This window comes from Corvus hawaiiensis, chromosome 2, assembly GCF_020740725.1.
Source record: "Corvus hawaiiensis isolate bCorHaw1 chromosome 2, bCorHaw1.pri.cur, whole genome shotgun sequence".
Taxonomy (NCBI): domain Eukaryota; kingdom Metazoa; phylum Chordata; class Aves; order Passeriformes; family Corvidae; genus Corvus; species Corvus hawaiiensis.
Genome location: NC_063214.1, coordinates 77,203,697 through 77,218,881, shown reverse-complemented (window position 1 = coordinate 77,218,881; position 15,185 = coordinate 77,203,697). Strand labels below are relative to the sequence as shown.

The following is a 15,185-nucleotide window of genomic DNA, read 5'->3' as shown; positions in this document are numbered from 1 at the left end:
ACTCACAGATACCCTGATAATTGAACATAATGCTTTCTGAATGAACACATTCTGAACAAGCACAAAGAAAGAACAAAGCATATTTTACTACGGATAATTTAACTTTTATTAACACTTGACTTCAAGAAAGCAATGAACTCCAGCACACTCCCTGGATTTTATGCTCATCGCTGTGCTCTCAATTAGCCCTCAGTACTCTGATTAAGAGTGCATAGATCTCCAATGTATGTCAATCACACCGTGCTCCTTATTCAGGATTTGTCAAAAATCCCAAGCCTTTTCTGTACTGTCACTTAGACAAATAATTTTATCCTGGGTTTATGTATCTTGATTTCAAAGCCATTCTGGATGCCTTTTAGAAACACGTATTCACGGGGAAAAAACCCCTGAGACTGAATGATGCTACCTAAATAAAATATTAACCAAACTTCACACTACCTTCTGAAAAAAAGTGGAATGTCTTGCAGCATCCTCAAACACATAGATGCTAAAAGTCTGTTCTAAAACAGACATAACCTGGGCTCCCAGGCAGGTTCACCTGCTCTCTGACTATTCTGGCTTGATGTTTGCTAGGGATCGCACACTCACCTACACAGCTGCACTTGCACATGTACCCAATTCCTGGCAGCATGGGTACATGGATCACTATGACACTAGGGTCCCACTGTAGCTGTTGGCGCATTAGTCCACTCTGCTGTCTCCCCTTCCTGGCACTGTGACTCCACGGCCTGATGACCTGTAGGCTGACTGTAGAGGCTGGCACTCAGACTCTGTCCTTCCTTTTCCCCTCAACACTGAGCATGAGTCCATCCTCTGCAAAAAGAGTTAGAAATAGCATTTTGTAAGGCAGGGCAGACCGTGCTGATGGCATGCAGAGAATTGTCAGACAGCCATGGGTTTACGTGGAATCGACCCTTTCGTCACCTTATTGCTCCACATTCCTTTTTTGGTCTTACACAAAGCAACTAGTTCCCTTTCCCAACCTTCACTTCCTTCTCTAAGCATCCCACATTTGGGATCTTGTGCTATCCCAAAATCTTCTTCCCCTGCATCCCATGATGTGTCCCATACCTCTAGGCAGCAAGCCCTACTCAGTCCCAAAGGTACGCTGAAGAGCTGCTCCCTGACTCTTCCTGATGGGTGTCACACCTGGGCCTGGGAATCTATGTGAATTTATATGCACTCACATGCATTTCTCAGCTCCAGCCAGTGTCTTTGAGCCAATAGTTACAGACAGATGGAGATTTAGAAAGAAGCACTTACAAGACAGAATGAACTCATCCTGATTCAGAGCTATTGTCCTTTCTTCTTTGTGATTTTAACTAAAGAAAAAGCAGATATACAGTGTGTCAGAGACTGAAATATTATATTTTATGGCTTAAACATTTTCTTATAGGACTTTTAAAACTGTATTACAAAAGCTGAAGAGAAGACTACCATACCCTGAATGGGGCCCTGACTGAGGCCTTACACCGCTCGCTGATGAAGATAAGGTAAAGTAACAACTCAGGGCTGGGGACATTCACAAAGCACAGGCTTAACACCTCCAAGGTGGAGCTCACGGTCCCAGGGCTATCAGCTGCCAGGCTCCCACAGACCCTCTACCAAAGGGCAGGAGGGAGGAGAGGCTTTGGGTGTGTGTTGGAAACGCCTCCGGTCAGAGGCGCAGTGACTGCCCATCCTCCACTGTGCAGAGGAGCCCAGCTGAGGGGCCCTCACCGGGAGCGATTGGGGGGAAGCTTATCCACAGCAGAAGGGGGTGACATGGCCCATAACAAGGGCCCCCCTCAAAGGGGTCCCCAGACCCTGCACCAAAGCACCAGAGATGATGCTACAGACCCTCAGTGTTGCAAGGGACAGTGTGTGAAGCCAGCCCCTGTAAGAAAGACATGTGGGCATTCTCACCTGGCCCGAAGTGTGTATTAATCCACGGAATTCTGCACTCTTTGGCATGTGGTGGCGTGTGGTGTGGCAGCGTGACATGGCGTGTGGCAGCATGTAGCGGCGTGGCCACAGCGGCAATGGGGGACCTTCACCACCAGCAGACCAGATGGAGGGGAGCACCTCGGATGGGTGATATGCTTCCACCTAACCCCTGTCACCTCTCTCTGTCCCCCCATCCCCCACGCACATTTCTTTTTTCTATTTCTTTCTCTCTTTTCTCTTCCCTTCTCTTTGCCTCTTTTACTATTAAATAAAATACATCAATTTTTTGGCAACAACATCTAACTTCGTTTGGTTTTAATCTCATTTCTGGGGATATTTTGAACCTTCTAAGTTCTTTCTGGTTTATGCTCAGAGACTTAGCTTTCTTTGCTTTCCTGGGTTTAAACCGGATCATAACACAGTGCTGCATGAAGCATCTGGAATTCAATTTTCAATCTGAAAGCTGACAATCAATATTACTTTCCACACCTGAGAAGCTGAAGGCTGAGGGGCAAGGTTTTCCCTCTGGATGACCAGAACATCCATACTACCAATGTGATCCACCACAATCTATCTTTTTGGTTAATATAATGTGTTCTTTCTCTTGCATTTGAGTATGTGTTTATTGGCTACAAGATAGCCTAGTCTTAGCTCTATGGATCCTGTGGATAAAGAGCAATGGGATTCATTATTTCTGAGACTCATTATGCAAACTGCTCTCCCAGATCCATATTATAGTACATTTGAAAATCATTCCACATATTCAAATGTTCATTTTCATAGTATTTAATTTTTTTCTTCAGACAGCCTATACCACAATGGTCAGTACAACAGTGTGTCACATTGATATAATCAGGGGAATGATATATGTGACCCAAAGGCTTTTTGTTCCCTGCAGCAGGTAATTATCCCTGGTAATATCCCTGCAGTAATTATGAAGAATATGCCGTGATGTGCAGAGATACTCTTTCCTCTGACACCCTGAGGAATTCTACAGGGACATGTCCTTGGACTTTTAACTAGATTTATGTCCTACAGGTCTTTTCTTAGCATGGCGTATGTGGATAATTTTTTATTCTAATGTCTGTGGAGCTCTTCAGAAGTGATGCCCTTGAACCCCTGCCAAAGGGATTCCCTGAAGGCCTTGTGTTAGACAAGTATAGTTTGTCCCAAATCTTTCAGAAAAATGAGTTTATTACTGTTGGAGGTTTTTAAGAGGGTGATGACTCCTGCAATGTATATTTGCTTGGGATTTTAGAATGACAAAGCTTCTGAGAGTATTTCATGTTGTTGTTTTGTCACTTCTATTAGTTGCATTAATAAAGGTTTTCCCCTTGTCATTCTCCAGCACTTTCACTAACTATTCTTCTCATTTAGAAAACTCTAGTGTATTCCACATTTGATGTCACAATCTTGTTCAAGACCATTTTATATTGCTTGAGTATAGGCAACATAGCAGTGATGTTGTAAATGTATCTGACAATCTGTAACTGTGGAAATACACCAATGCTGGTGTGATGGAAGTCACTGAGATCAACGTCCAAGTCAGAATCAAATGAAATCAGGGAAGATATATACTTGGGCCAAACAAGCTCACCACTTTATGGCTGGATGCAGAGCCATACTGAAAGAAGTGAGAAGCACATATTGTTCTTTCCATGCTATGCAGAATAAAAATTTGAAAAAAAACCCCTAAATTGTAAGGAGTTAAGGTGATTAGAGATTTTGTCTCCATTGTTCTTTTCAAAATGCTTCCTAGGGTAACACTCAGAAGAAACTCTGCAGGTACTCTGTTAAAGAGCTGGAAAAAATAGACAATGAGCCTTATAGGATAAAACAATATTGATCATAAATGCTTTGCCTGAATTACTATCCGTCCTTTGACTTCTTCTTCTTGAAATCTTACTAAAAATATTCTTGTATATATTGAAAGCAGATACACATTTTCAAATTAATGACTTTCTAGTTTTCCTTAAAGGAAAACCTCAACCTCTCTGTTCTCCACCTAAAGCCACAAGGATCACTAATGCATTCAGAAAATTCCTATCAGTGTCTGACATAACTTTCCATACCCTTTTTTCTACTACAGCCCACTGAATGCAACTTAATTAAAATCAGTCTGTTAGGACTTCTGTTCTTATCTGCCTGCAGGATTTTCATTAAAGATAGTGATAATTAGGCTGTCTAATGAAAAAGAAATATTTCACAGTTATGATCTCATGTCTGTTCAGGGCATATGTGTTCTAGTCTTTACTCCAGGCATTCTGCCCATTCTTCTAGTTCATGCATGTACTGGGTAAATCCAAAGACTTGTAAGATTAGTGAAGATTTATGACATGATAGAAATTATCTAACATGCTCACAGGTTCTCATGGAAATATGATCATGTGGAAATTTTATTCCACAACACAAAGAAATTACCTAGTTTAAAATCATATGCAACAAATGCAATATTAGTTAGATTAGAGAATTCAAAGTATCTTAGTAAAACATTTAGAAAATGTGAATGATTGAAGTTTTACATTTTGTGATTTAGCAAAGAATGTTTTCGTGGAAACAATGTTCTAGTACTGGCAAATCAGCAATGTGGTAAGATATTAATAATGGTCCTTGTGCTTCAAAAACTTTTCATAAATTTCCTTTGAAGACATTCATTTACGTGTAAAAAACCCACATTAAATTGTACGTAAATATAAACAGACATGCACACAAAACTGAACTGTCTTAACAATAGTTTGATTCGCACATTCTAACTAGCTTTTGAAAATACTGTTTTCTTTTTTGCTCCCAGCTTGATGGTTATTTCTGCAAAAGTAATATTTTTTAGAGCTTCTGAAATGAAAAATCAACACTGTAAGGTTGTGAAGAGTTCCCTGTTGCCTTGGTGATTTACCATTGCATGCAATTTCAACCTGGTTTTTATACAGTGGTATATTAATACTTGTATATGAGCTATAGGGGAAAAAAATATTATTTGCAGTGTGATTGAACCAAGAAGTGTATAACAAAGTGCCACATGGAGTGCTGAAGATGTAATAGTTGATGTTCATTCACAAAACTTGCTAACATTAAAGCTCATAATATTCTTTGAAACGCAAAGTGGGTGTACAGGTCAATTGAACTGTCTGCCTTCCTTCTGTTGAGGTGAAAAAAAAAAAAGGGGTAAAGAAATCCTGTTCAGTTTTCCTTTATCCTGATAATTTTCATAAATATGGTCCTCAAATAGTCTTGATCTCTATGCAAGTGTATTATCAATTCACACGACCCAGCATGCCATTACATGTGTCCAAAATGCAATACAGCCAGTAAATTGTTATGAATGGATGATGTGGGTTTAAATCAGTCTCTGCCTTTTGCCCAGGCCTCTGGCAGCAGGCAGTCGCGTTATTGAGGTGTCCAGCACCCCAAAACCCCACTCTTATTCACAAGTTCTTTAATAATGGCTGATTTGGTCTATTATAAAATGGATTATTTATTAATAGACACAAAATTAACAGACATAAGACTTAAAACAGACTATTACTACACAGGGATAAGACACAAAGGGAATACTAGTATTACAGATGGAGTTAAAGGTACCATTAAATTTACAGCTAGCCAAGAAATAGTGTAACTTAGGATTCAGTGTTTCTTACTGCCAGTCCTTGACGGGCTAGACATCGAATTCCTTTCTCTCAAAAACCCACATCTGGACTTAAGGGGAGAAATCTCCCTGCATGATCTCAAGGAGTGTATAAGAGACTTCTGCCCCTGTGATAATTTGTGTGGGCTTTTATAGACTGTCTTTTGGTCACCAATGTTTATTTTCTTTTATCTCCTTCCACATTTGCTCTCATACCAAGATGTGTACTGGAGCTTGTGCTCAGAATTTCAGGAGCCTGGAGGTGCTGGACTCTCTTGACTCCTCACTGGGCTGTTAATCTGGCTTGAGTTATCTCTTCCAAATCCCCCAGCCATGAGAGAGAGGGGATGTCCTGCTACATAACCCCACACTAATATTTAAAGGCATAGATTTTTATAGGTCATTATGTAGCTATGTCAAGTCTCACACAGTGGACACAAAACTTGCATTTCACTGATGGGAAGCCTCCTCAGTATGGTTCCATTGCAGCTCTCTCCACATGTTCTGCAGAAGCTTTTCTACATGCAGGAAAGTCTTTGACATTCCTTGTACTAGAGGAGAGGGATACTGTGTGACACTTGAGACCTTCTTTCCTTGTTGCCATATCAGCTTGTGTACTTTTCATGAAGCAGTTGCAAGATGAAATTTACATGAAAATCCATAAGACTTGGGACCAGAACCCACATGAGTGTTTTAAGAAAAGAGTCTGCAGCTACTCCAGACCATGTTTCTTTCAATTTTATGTTTCAAAGGAATAACAAAACCACAGATTTTTCTAGTAGTCACATCTATAGCTATATCAGGGTCTTGACCTGAGCCAAACTTTGTCCCTTATGCTTTGAACTGAAGCCTCTGACTTTCACCCACTTTGCAAGTATTTCTTACTGGCTACCTGTTATCAGCTGTATTCTGCTGCTTTGGTATTTCAGCCTCTGACAAAGTGTTCCTTCTAAACATTGTTATTTATAATTCTTTCCACACACCACATAGGGAACAAAGGTATATCTATTATGAATCTTTTATTTTCTAAATATAGGCTAAGAACTCCACAATAATTTTTGGGTATTAGGTAAGCAGATAATTAAAGCAATAAATATATGAATGTGCTTAAAATAAAAATACTAATATCTTTTCTTGCTGATCTTGAAAAATGTGTTAAAAATCAATCCAAAATATTTTTGAATTGTTTTTATTGTTTGATCCACATTTTAGAAGCAAAAATTCATAAAATATTAATATAAAACTGTAACACTGCTTCCATCTGAATTGAAGCTGTTCATTCCATATGTTCTTTGTAATTAATGGAGGGAAAGAAGAATCCTAGGTCTGGATGCAGTAAGTTACACCTCGGTGTGCCTGGTTTCCCTCTATTGACAAGAGAGTGTACAAAGAGAGACTGAAGCATATGACATATGTTCTGTATGTAGACAGGTTAATACAGCCTTCTATATCCTCTATGGGAATATACCCTATCCCCAGATGGTAATAGATACAGGATAAAACATGTGAAAAGCAAATGTTGTTTTGATCCATTGAGATTAAAACCATGCCATGGCATGAGAACAGTTTTCATTTCTAGATCCTTGTTTGCCCAATAACAGTGTACAAAGAATTTCATTCATGTAATAATAAGTAGATTATTTTTCTTGATTTTGATAATGCTTAGAGTATCTGGAAGACCAGGATCTACAGCTTTATGTATATACAAGCTAAAAATGTTTGGTCAAAATCTTTCAAAATTTACCTAACAATAATTCAAATCTGTCATTAAATGCAGGTTTTTATATGAGATTTAGTAATCAAAGATCACAGAGCATCCTTCCTGTATTTGGAAAAAGAAAAGATAAAAAAGAATAATAACCAACATTTTGAATATTTTCTTATTATTAATGCATGCATATAAATCTTCTGAGGATAGACGGGCAATTGAAAGATAGAAAGGTGGAGTGAAAAGCAAATAATTGGAATTGGAAATGTATGTATATGTTCTCATCACTAGTTCACACATTTCAGTAATATTGACACTCAAGATTTCAAGACACATTGAAGAAAGGCCAAGCTGGTTGAAACACGCAGATGACATTTCTCTCTGATGTTTTGTATTCTGTGTTAGTGAAGTTATAAAGGCAAAGGTATTAGTTAAATTATTTTGTGCCTGAACATAATATCTCCAAGGTGTATTTTTTTTGCAGAGAATGAGATTGTTATGGCATAGAGAAATACTAAAAGAAACATCTATAGTCAACCAAAAAAAAAAAAGTATAGTGGTGCTTAATAAAAATCATACAGAACCAGAAAAAGAAAGGAAGCTCCAAAATAAGCGGTTTTTTATATGTTACTTTAAGAGTGATATTCAGCTAGAAATTTTGTAAAAGACTTCAAAAAATCTTTTAGTTTATTTTTCTTTAAAAAAATAGTGGAACATAACAATAGTAATTGCATAAAAACTTTTATTTAGTCTTTAGGTTTAGTCTAAGATATATAGGAAAAACCTCCAACAAGACACATTAATGATATTTATCTAGTATGATACAGGTATCATGGTATGTAAGGGTTTGTTCTTTTCTCATTGGTTCCGTATGAGTCATTGTAGAATAGGACATTTGTTTTTATGAACTTTACTACTATTGTTTGCTTTAAAGAAAAATAGTGCAAACCAGTGTCTGCAGAAGAAAGTCATAGAGTTGTATGCTTGGAGCATAAGTGCTTAGAGACTAAAAGGAAGAGGAAGAGGGCAAGGAACAGTAACTTTTTTTTTTTTAACTTTTGAGAAACTCACTGGCAAAAGGGATTAGATACCATAGGACAAGCTAGAAATGACATATCTTCTTAGGGTGACGTGATTGAGAGGATTATACTATTTCTCAAGACACCATAATGTCTGGAGAGAGAGCACTCTGCTCCCCAAAGCAAACAGTATGGTTGTCTCCTTAAAGTAACTTGGCAGTTACAGACTCTTTTCATTAAAGCCATTGTTGCTGACACTAAAAGAACTTCCAAAGCAGTTAACAATGGCTAGAAAATGGAGTCAGCCTGGAAAGGTAGAAGGTGGAAGCTGTCACCTGCAGTACAGAGTTACAATGTAAGGGGGAACTCTGAGGTCAGACTAAAATGCCAATCCTTTCACTGTGTAATTGGTAAGACCTGCAGTAATCACTTTGAAACAGCTTTAGCAGTTATACTAATGTAAGCAAAACATATGGCCCTGAAAAACACATTAGGTTGCAGCCATAAAGATTACAAGAGGCCTATGATTTGGAAGTATACATTTGATTTTAGCTTCTACTCCCTCCACACCAATTGCTTTTCTTTCTGTTTAACCAGGGATCCTCATTCATGAAAGAAGAGATCATTCACTTATCTAAGCTCCATAGATAAGGCAAGATAAACACAAAATATTCAGACCATAAGAGACCTTTCTTGTACAGATCAATCTCTCCTGCATCTCTTTTTCTCATCAAAAAGACCTTTTGTCAGGACTGCACTTTTGGTTTAAAGCAGGAAAGCTGATGAAAAAATCAGACAATTGAAAGAATAAAGGGAATAAAGAACAGCAGAAAGTATTGAAAATCATTTTGAATGCTCACTTCGTAAACAAAGCTACAAATGTTCCTCTCTGGTCAATGACTTCAGGGGTTTCTAGCACAAAGAACAACAAATTCAGATGACTTGTTATGCTTGTAGAACAGTGCCAGAGTCACAGTACAGGTTGGTAGAAGAGGGAGATTGATTGACCTTTAGAGCAGCAAGACACAGGGAAAAACAAATGTTCTGTATTTGCTGTCCTTGACATATTCCAAATCCCCAAAGTTCTGGTTAAGTGAAATTGTGCTAAAATGAGAATGCATCAAATCCTGGCAATTCTTACTATTGCTAAAATAGTTAATATCTCAGTAAGTGACAGAAAACCAAGCTGTTATGGTTAGTGAAAAAGTTGAGGGCATGATACGCAACTTTAAAGACATTTCCCTTTACTTCACACATATATATATATATATATATACACACACATACATACATACTATACTACTTGATAATGTCTTATGCCCATGTACACTGCTCCTCATTTATGACTGTCAGAAAACATTATTTCATTTTGCAAGGAGATTTAAAGGAAAAAAAAAAAAAGAAAAGAAAGCTCTTTCCAAACTTTCTTTGAAGAAGCGGTAGTAAAAGAGAGTGCTTGGACAAAAATGGGAAAAAAAAATGCTGCAACCACTCTTACTCAGAGACTCCTGATTTTTGAGGTAAAAAAGATAAAGAATTCCTCTGTGATATTCCATGGGAATTTTCTTCTCGTACTTGGTTCTTGAGAAACAAGGTCAGTCTTTCCATATCTCTTTCTAAATGAAAGAGATCTTTTGCTCATCTACCCAACATTATAGAGCTCCTGAGACCACTGCATTATTGATGAAGAGGTTGCAGACCTGCACCACAGCTTTGCCCTGTTCTTCAGAATGATTTCAAGGCAATCTGTTCTTTGAGTCTAACTGTTCTTTCAGTTCAACTACTTCTTTCTATAAATCCTCAGAAATCTCAAGATTGTTTTCTATTACATGGGAAAACATATTAAAAAGAAAAAAAAGAAAATCAACCAACTAAAAAAAACCCCAAACCACAAACCAAACAAAATTCTTACAAAGTGAGAGATAAACTAATGTCTTCTTCAGATAGACATCTCAGAAATATGATCAAGCTTTCAAGGAGAAAGTATAAATTCCTGCATAAATCTGGATTTTGGAAAATTTGCAAGGCATTATTCTAAGCTACTGATAAAATGACATAACTTTAAGGCTCTCTGAAAAATAAAAAAACCTGAAACTTCTCATAGCTCAATTTTTTCTCTTCAGCATCAAGTTTTTTTAGGCACAATTGATTTTTTTTGTGTGTGTCCATGAACTAGTAACCACTGAAGTACCAGCCATGAGAAAAAGGATAAGGTTTACACAAGTTTTCTCAGATAATGACCTATGGGTTGTGAAATTGACTTTCAAAGCAATGACCACTCATCCTCACCACTTTACAAGACTGTTTTAAAGCTTTCAAGGTTTCCATTTTTTCTTAACATCAAATCGACATGCATTGCAAGTCATCTGGAAGAAAGAGAAAATTTTTAGAATCAATGTGTCTATGTGCCACCATGACAAAATCCTTGTAAATATCTTTAGTAAACATATAAATGGAAAAAAAATAAAATTAAGATATTTTTATGCAAGTGATCCCTTATTTCAGGAACAAGCCTCTCTCCAAGGAGATTTTGTACCTATTTTCGATGAAAAACAGCAGTCAATATTTTATGGCAAGGCTAAATGTCTGTCTTCAGGTGGATGTTTTAAGGGCTCCAGGCAGAAAGGATATACTCCATCTTGGGAAGCATTTTTGGCTGGTTGCATATCTGAATAAAATATGGGATTAGAAATAGCCTTGTATTTTTTTTTTTCCCACCATTAGCATCTTCCTGCTATGACTACATGGATCTTTTTTTATTTTTTTATTTTAGACTTTATATTCCCATAGTCTTTCTCCTAGTTTTTATATATTCCTGCTTCAGCTGAGATGATAGAAGAATAACATGCCAGTAAAGTAACCAACTCAATTCTTTTTTTCACAAAATAACTGAAAAATGAAGGAAATTATGACAGTACTTATGATGTGTTAATATAATGAAAAGAATATATAAACAAACAACTCCCACACACTAGTATGAGGATGACTCAAATCATGCAGATAAGAGTTTGCATGTTAAGATAAACTATTTTAAATAAAAAGCATATAATTTATCTATTAACCTGAAATTATAAATTTACAAATATCTGTCTATACACAAAACACCTAATAGAGCTGTGTTTAAGACAGTGAGTGAAATGAGAGCTAGGAAATCAGGAAACTTATTCTTAATGCATTTGTTAACTTATTCCACTCACCTTTCATATGTGGAGATGGTTGGAATTCTTATCTGAGTGCTGGTTTTTGTGCTCTATTGAGCGTCTTCTCAGAGAGCAACTTATTAACTGTTACGATAAACACCCTAGGAAGATTGACAGAAAATTTACAAAATACCATTGAGAAAAAATGATTTTTGTACATCTAAAACTTCCTGTTCTGTACCTCCATCTACTGGAGAATTCTTTACAAATAACAGACTCTGAAGGTTTTTCTAATTCTTCCTCAATGCATCTGTTATTTTCAAGGAAAGCTAAACTCCCGTTCAGGATAAAAAAATACTTCAGGCTATCTCCCTTGAAAATAACAGTTTAAGCATAATCATTAGCTCAATCATCTCTGTTTCAATATAACCCTTCTTATAAACATTTAAATTTGCAAAAAATATAGTGATCTAAACTAATTAGTAATAATTTTTTTTTTCAAAAAAGCCAAACAAAAAGCAAGACAAACAATGAAACAAAACCCCACAGCAACACCTCTTAGACAATAAAGATTCCCTAGATACCTTCATCAGAATTGGTAAAATTCCCTGCACTCCAAGACTTCTGTAAATGTGAGGGTCCATCTATATTAGTAGCAAATTCAATTCAATAAAGAGTACAGCAAAAACAAATAGTGCTGAGGACCTTGGCATACACACTGCAAGCATTTTCCAGTATTTTACCCTGACCTGGTCACAGGCTGATCCTGTGTACTGAAAACCTATCAGCAGATGAAATGACTTAGCTTTTTCTGGTAAGGTGTGATTGGAAAGATGTCCATTGTGTACATTTTGAGAATCCAACATGGAGAGCACCTTAGCACAGAGAGTACAAATGAGCAATTTACTCAAAAACAGACAAACAACAAGAAAAACCACCCTTCTGGTCTGAACCATAATGCAGCCATGCTGAGAGATACCACTACACAAGCAAAGCTAAGCATCTCACAACGCATCTTTTGCCTAGTGTCATTTGAAATTCAGGTTTTGTTTCCAAAGAGGTCCAATCAAGTCAGAATGTTTGCAACTCTCTCCCTTAACAAAGCCCAGCAGCATCCCTTTCAGAATAAAACACAGCATTCACCACCACTTTGATTTAATACTGTTGTTGGAAAAGTTGAAACTATACCATCGTATGTATTTTGGGCAGAGTGGGACACCTGTATTACAGGTCTTCCTAAAGTTCAGACTATAAGCCTATACCCTCTGTTTTCTGAGTAAGGCCTCCTAGATGACCACGACACAAGTACTTTGGATAAAGAAGGGGTGATATGCTGATTACCCCACCTCAATTATTATTATCCCAATTATGACTATCTCCTATTGAAAGTGAATCACTTTTGCAGAAAGGAAACCCAGGCTCAGAAAATTAGAAAGAAACAGGAAAAAAGAAAAGGGAAAAGAGAGAAGTTGAGAGTGTCTGTAAAAAAATGAATAAGGGTTTTGCTTTTAAGACCCATGAAATAAGTAACTTCTATAGTGAGGCACATGAAAGCAAGCAAAAAAAAATTGTCATTTTTCTTTGAAGAAAAAACAATGTCAGTAGTTTAGCTGAGATTATTTCATTATAAAACATAGGAAACACATCTTTTATTGCAAAACCCTAACAAATAACCGCTAAATGATTATTGATGCTGCCTGTAGTTTACATTTTTGCTTACAAAAAACATTTGAAAGGAATACAAGTCTATGAAATTAAATAGGAAATACAAGCATATTATCCAGGTCACATTCTAATTATTCAGGGGCTACTTAATTCACAGAACCTTATGGAACTGTCAGCATGTAGAAAAATTATGTTCTAATTAAAGAGCTAATGGAAGAATCTAGGAAAAATTGTCATGTAGAAGTATCAAAAGAATGTGTGCATTACTTTCAAAGTATTTTTTTTTCTGTTAAAGTAACTTACCAACTATAGGTTACTCCACTGCATATCCTAGAGGCCTGAACTGCCAAATTTCCAAACCAAGTACTTATTCTTAGAACTGGGAACTACTGATTGCCCTAATTTCCAAAATCCAGTTTGTAAAGGAAGGTGAGAGACCTGGTGTGCTCTGAAATTCCTCCAAGATATTGATTTAAGATATTGTCAGAATATATCCACTTGATATCCACTTGAGGCTTAGCAGTCACTCAAGCTTGCAAAGTGGAGCTATCGCTTATCACTACGTCCATTAGAAAATTTGGGTTTTGTCACTATTGTTATGGTTAGTCACATCACAGAAGCAGTTAAAGATGTGGAGTATGTCCTAGTATTCATCACCCACTTTTTTTCCTATTCTTTGTAAAAAAGCAAGTTTTCACAAGAGCCATTTGAGTACAGGAATATCGGTCCTCCAAAGGGAGTGTCAGAGATGTCAAATGCACCTGCAACAGGCAGTAACAGCCACAATTTACTCCTATCCTTTTGTCTGCAGCTGCTGTTTCCTTATATTAGGAAATACTGCAATTCCTTCACAAATCACTGTGGTCATGTATTGACTCATACTCCTCTAAACCTACAGACACTGCCATCAAGTGTACAAAGGCAGAGCGAAGAAAACATCATCAAACTATAAAAATGTGAGAACAGAGGCTATCCTGTTCTTCGCCTCTTCTTCCAAACCCTCAGTTCTAATTTTAACCTGAAAGCTATTTAGAAGAAAACATAACTTTTTTTCCTCCTTGACAGGCTAGAAGGTATTTTGTCTGATTCATGGCTTTTTGGGTGACAAGACACTTTTGAAATGTTTCTGAAGAGCTGATTAATATAATTGGAGATTTCCCTCTTGGTATAAGTGGCTGAGGAAGTTTAAACTAGATTTATGTTGCAGCTTGAAGGTAGTGTGTGAGCTTACTTCCCCTCTCTTTCTTCTTTATTGTTCCACTTAAATGGAAATGCTGAGAAAACAAGACCATAATTCAGCAATTCACAAGTCATGGCATACAAATATACTGTGTTCTGTCTTACCAACTATATTGAGGACTTAGGAGTTCAATAGGAGGGATCCAATATCATCAACCGTATCATGCATTTCCATGAGTCTGAAAATATTTGGTTCTTACATCAGATGTTATTGTGTTTATTCTATCAAATGAAAAAAAAAAAACTAACCAAACAAAAAACTCCAACCAACTAATCAACCAAACAAAACAAAACAAAAAAAAATCATAGCAAAAAACAACAGTAAAATTTAATTAATCTGCAGCAAAGGTGAAAGCTAAAAGACATTTTTATAATTATGCCAATTAAAGAATTATATGTCAATTAATTAAAATATGCTTAAATAGTCCTATATGGCTATTTAGGGATATGAGAACATTAGAGACCAGAAAGAAATATTTCTGCTAGCAGACAAGACCTGAGAATCTACACTTTAGATTTCATTTAAACAAAAAAGTTCTTCTAAGAGCCTAACTTCTACGCTGTAGTGAGGTTATTTAATTATTTGGTTTACCAGTTCAGAAGAATAGTAACATTTTTTTTTCTTTCTTACTGTCCCTCATTCCCTTTTTAATTGTCACCATAATTTAACAAGATGTTATGCTGTCAGAATTTAATTAAGCCTCTCAACAATGCCATCTGGTGGCATTAAAACTAAATTATTTAGAGCTCATACCTTTTCATCTGAGCTCCCACCTTACACGGTACATGTATGCAGGCAGTATGAGGAACAAACAGGAGAAACTGGAGATACGTGTGCAGTCATAGGGCTTTGATCTCATTGTGAT

The 15,185-nt window shown here is 36.7% G+C and overlaps 1 long non-coding RNA gene across 1 annotated transcript; it reads right to left on the bottom strand.

Moving 5' to 3' along the window:
* Positions 1-562: 562 nt before the first annotated feature.
* On the bottom strand, positions 563-11,552 carry LOC125320730. Its single transcript, XR_007201269.1, has 3 exons — positions 11,473-11,552; positions 1,264-1,322; positions 563-813 (listed from the first exon to the last, which is right to left on the bottom strand). It is a non-coding gene; the product is annotated as an uncharacterized LOC125320730 (long non-coding RNA).
* Between the last annotated feature and the right edge of the window lie 3,633 nt (positions 11,553-15,185).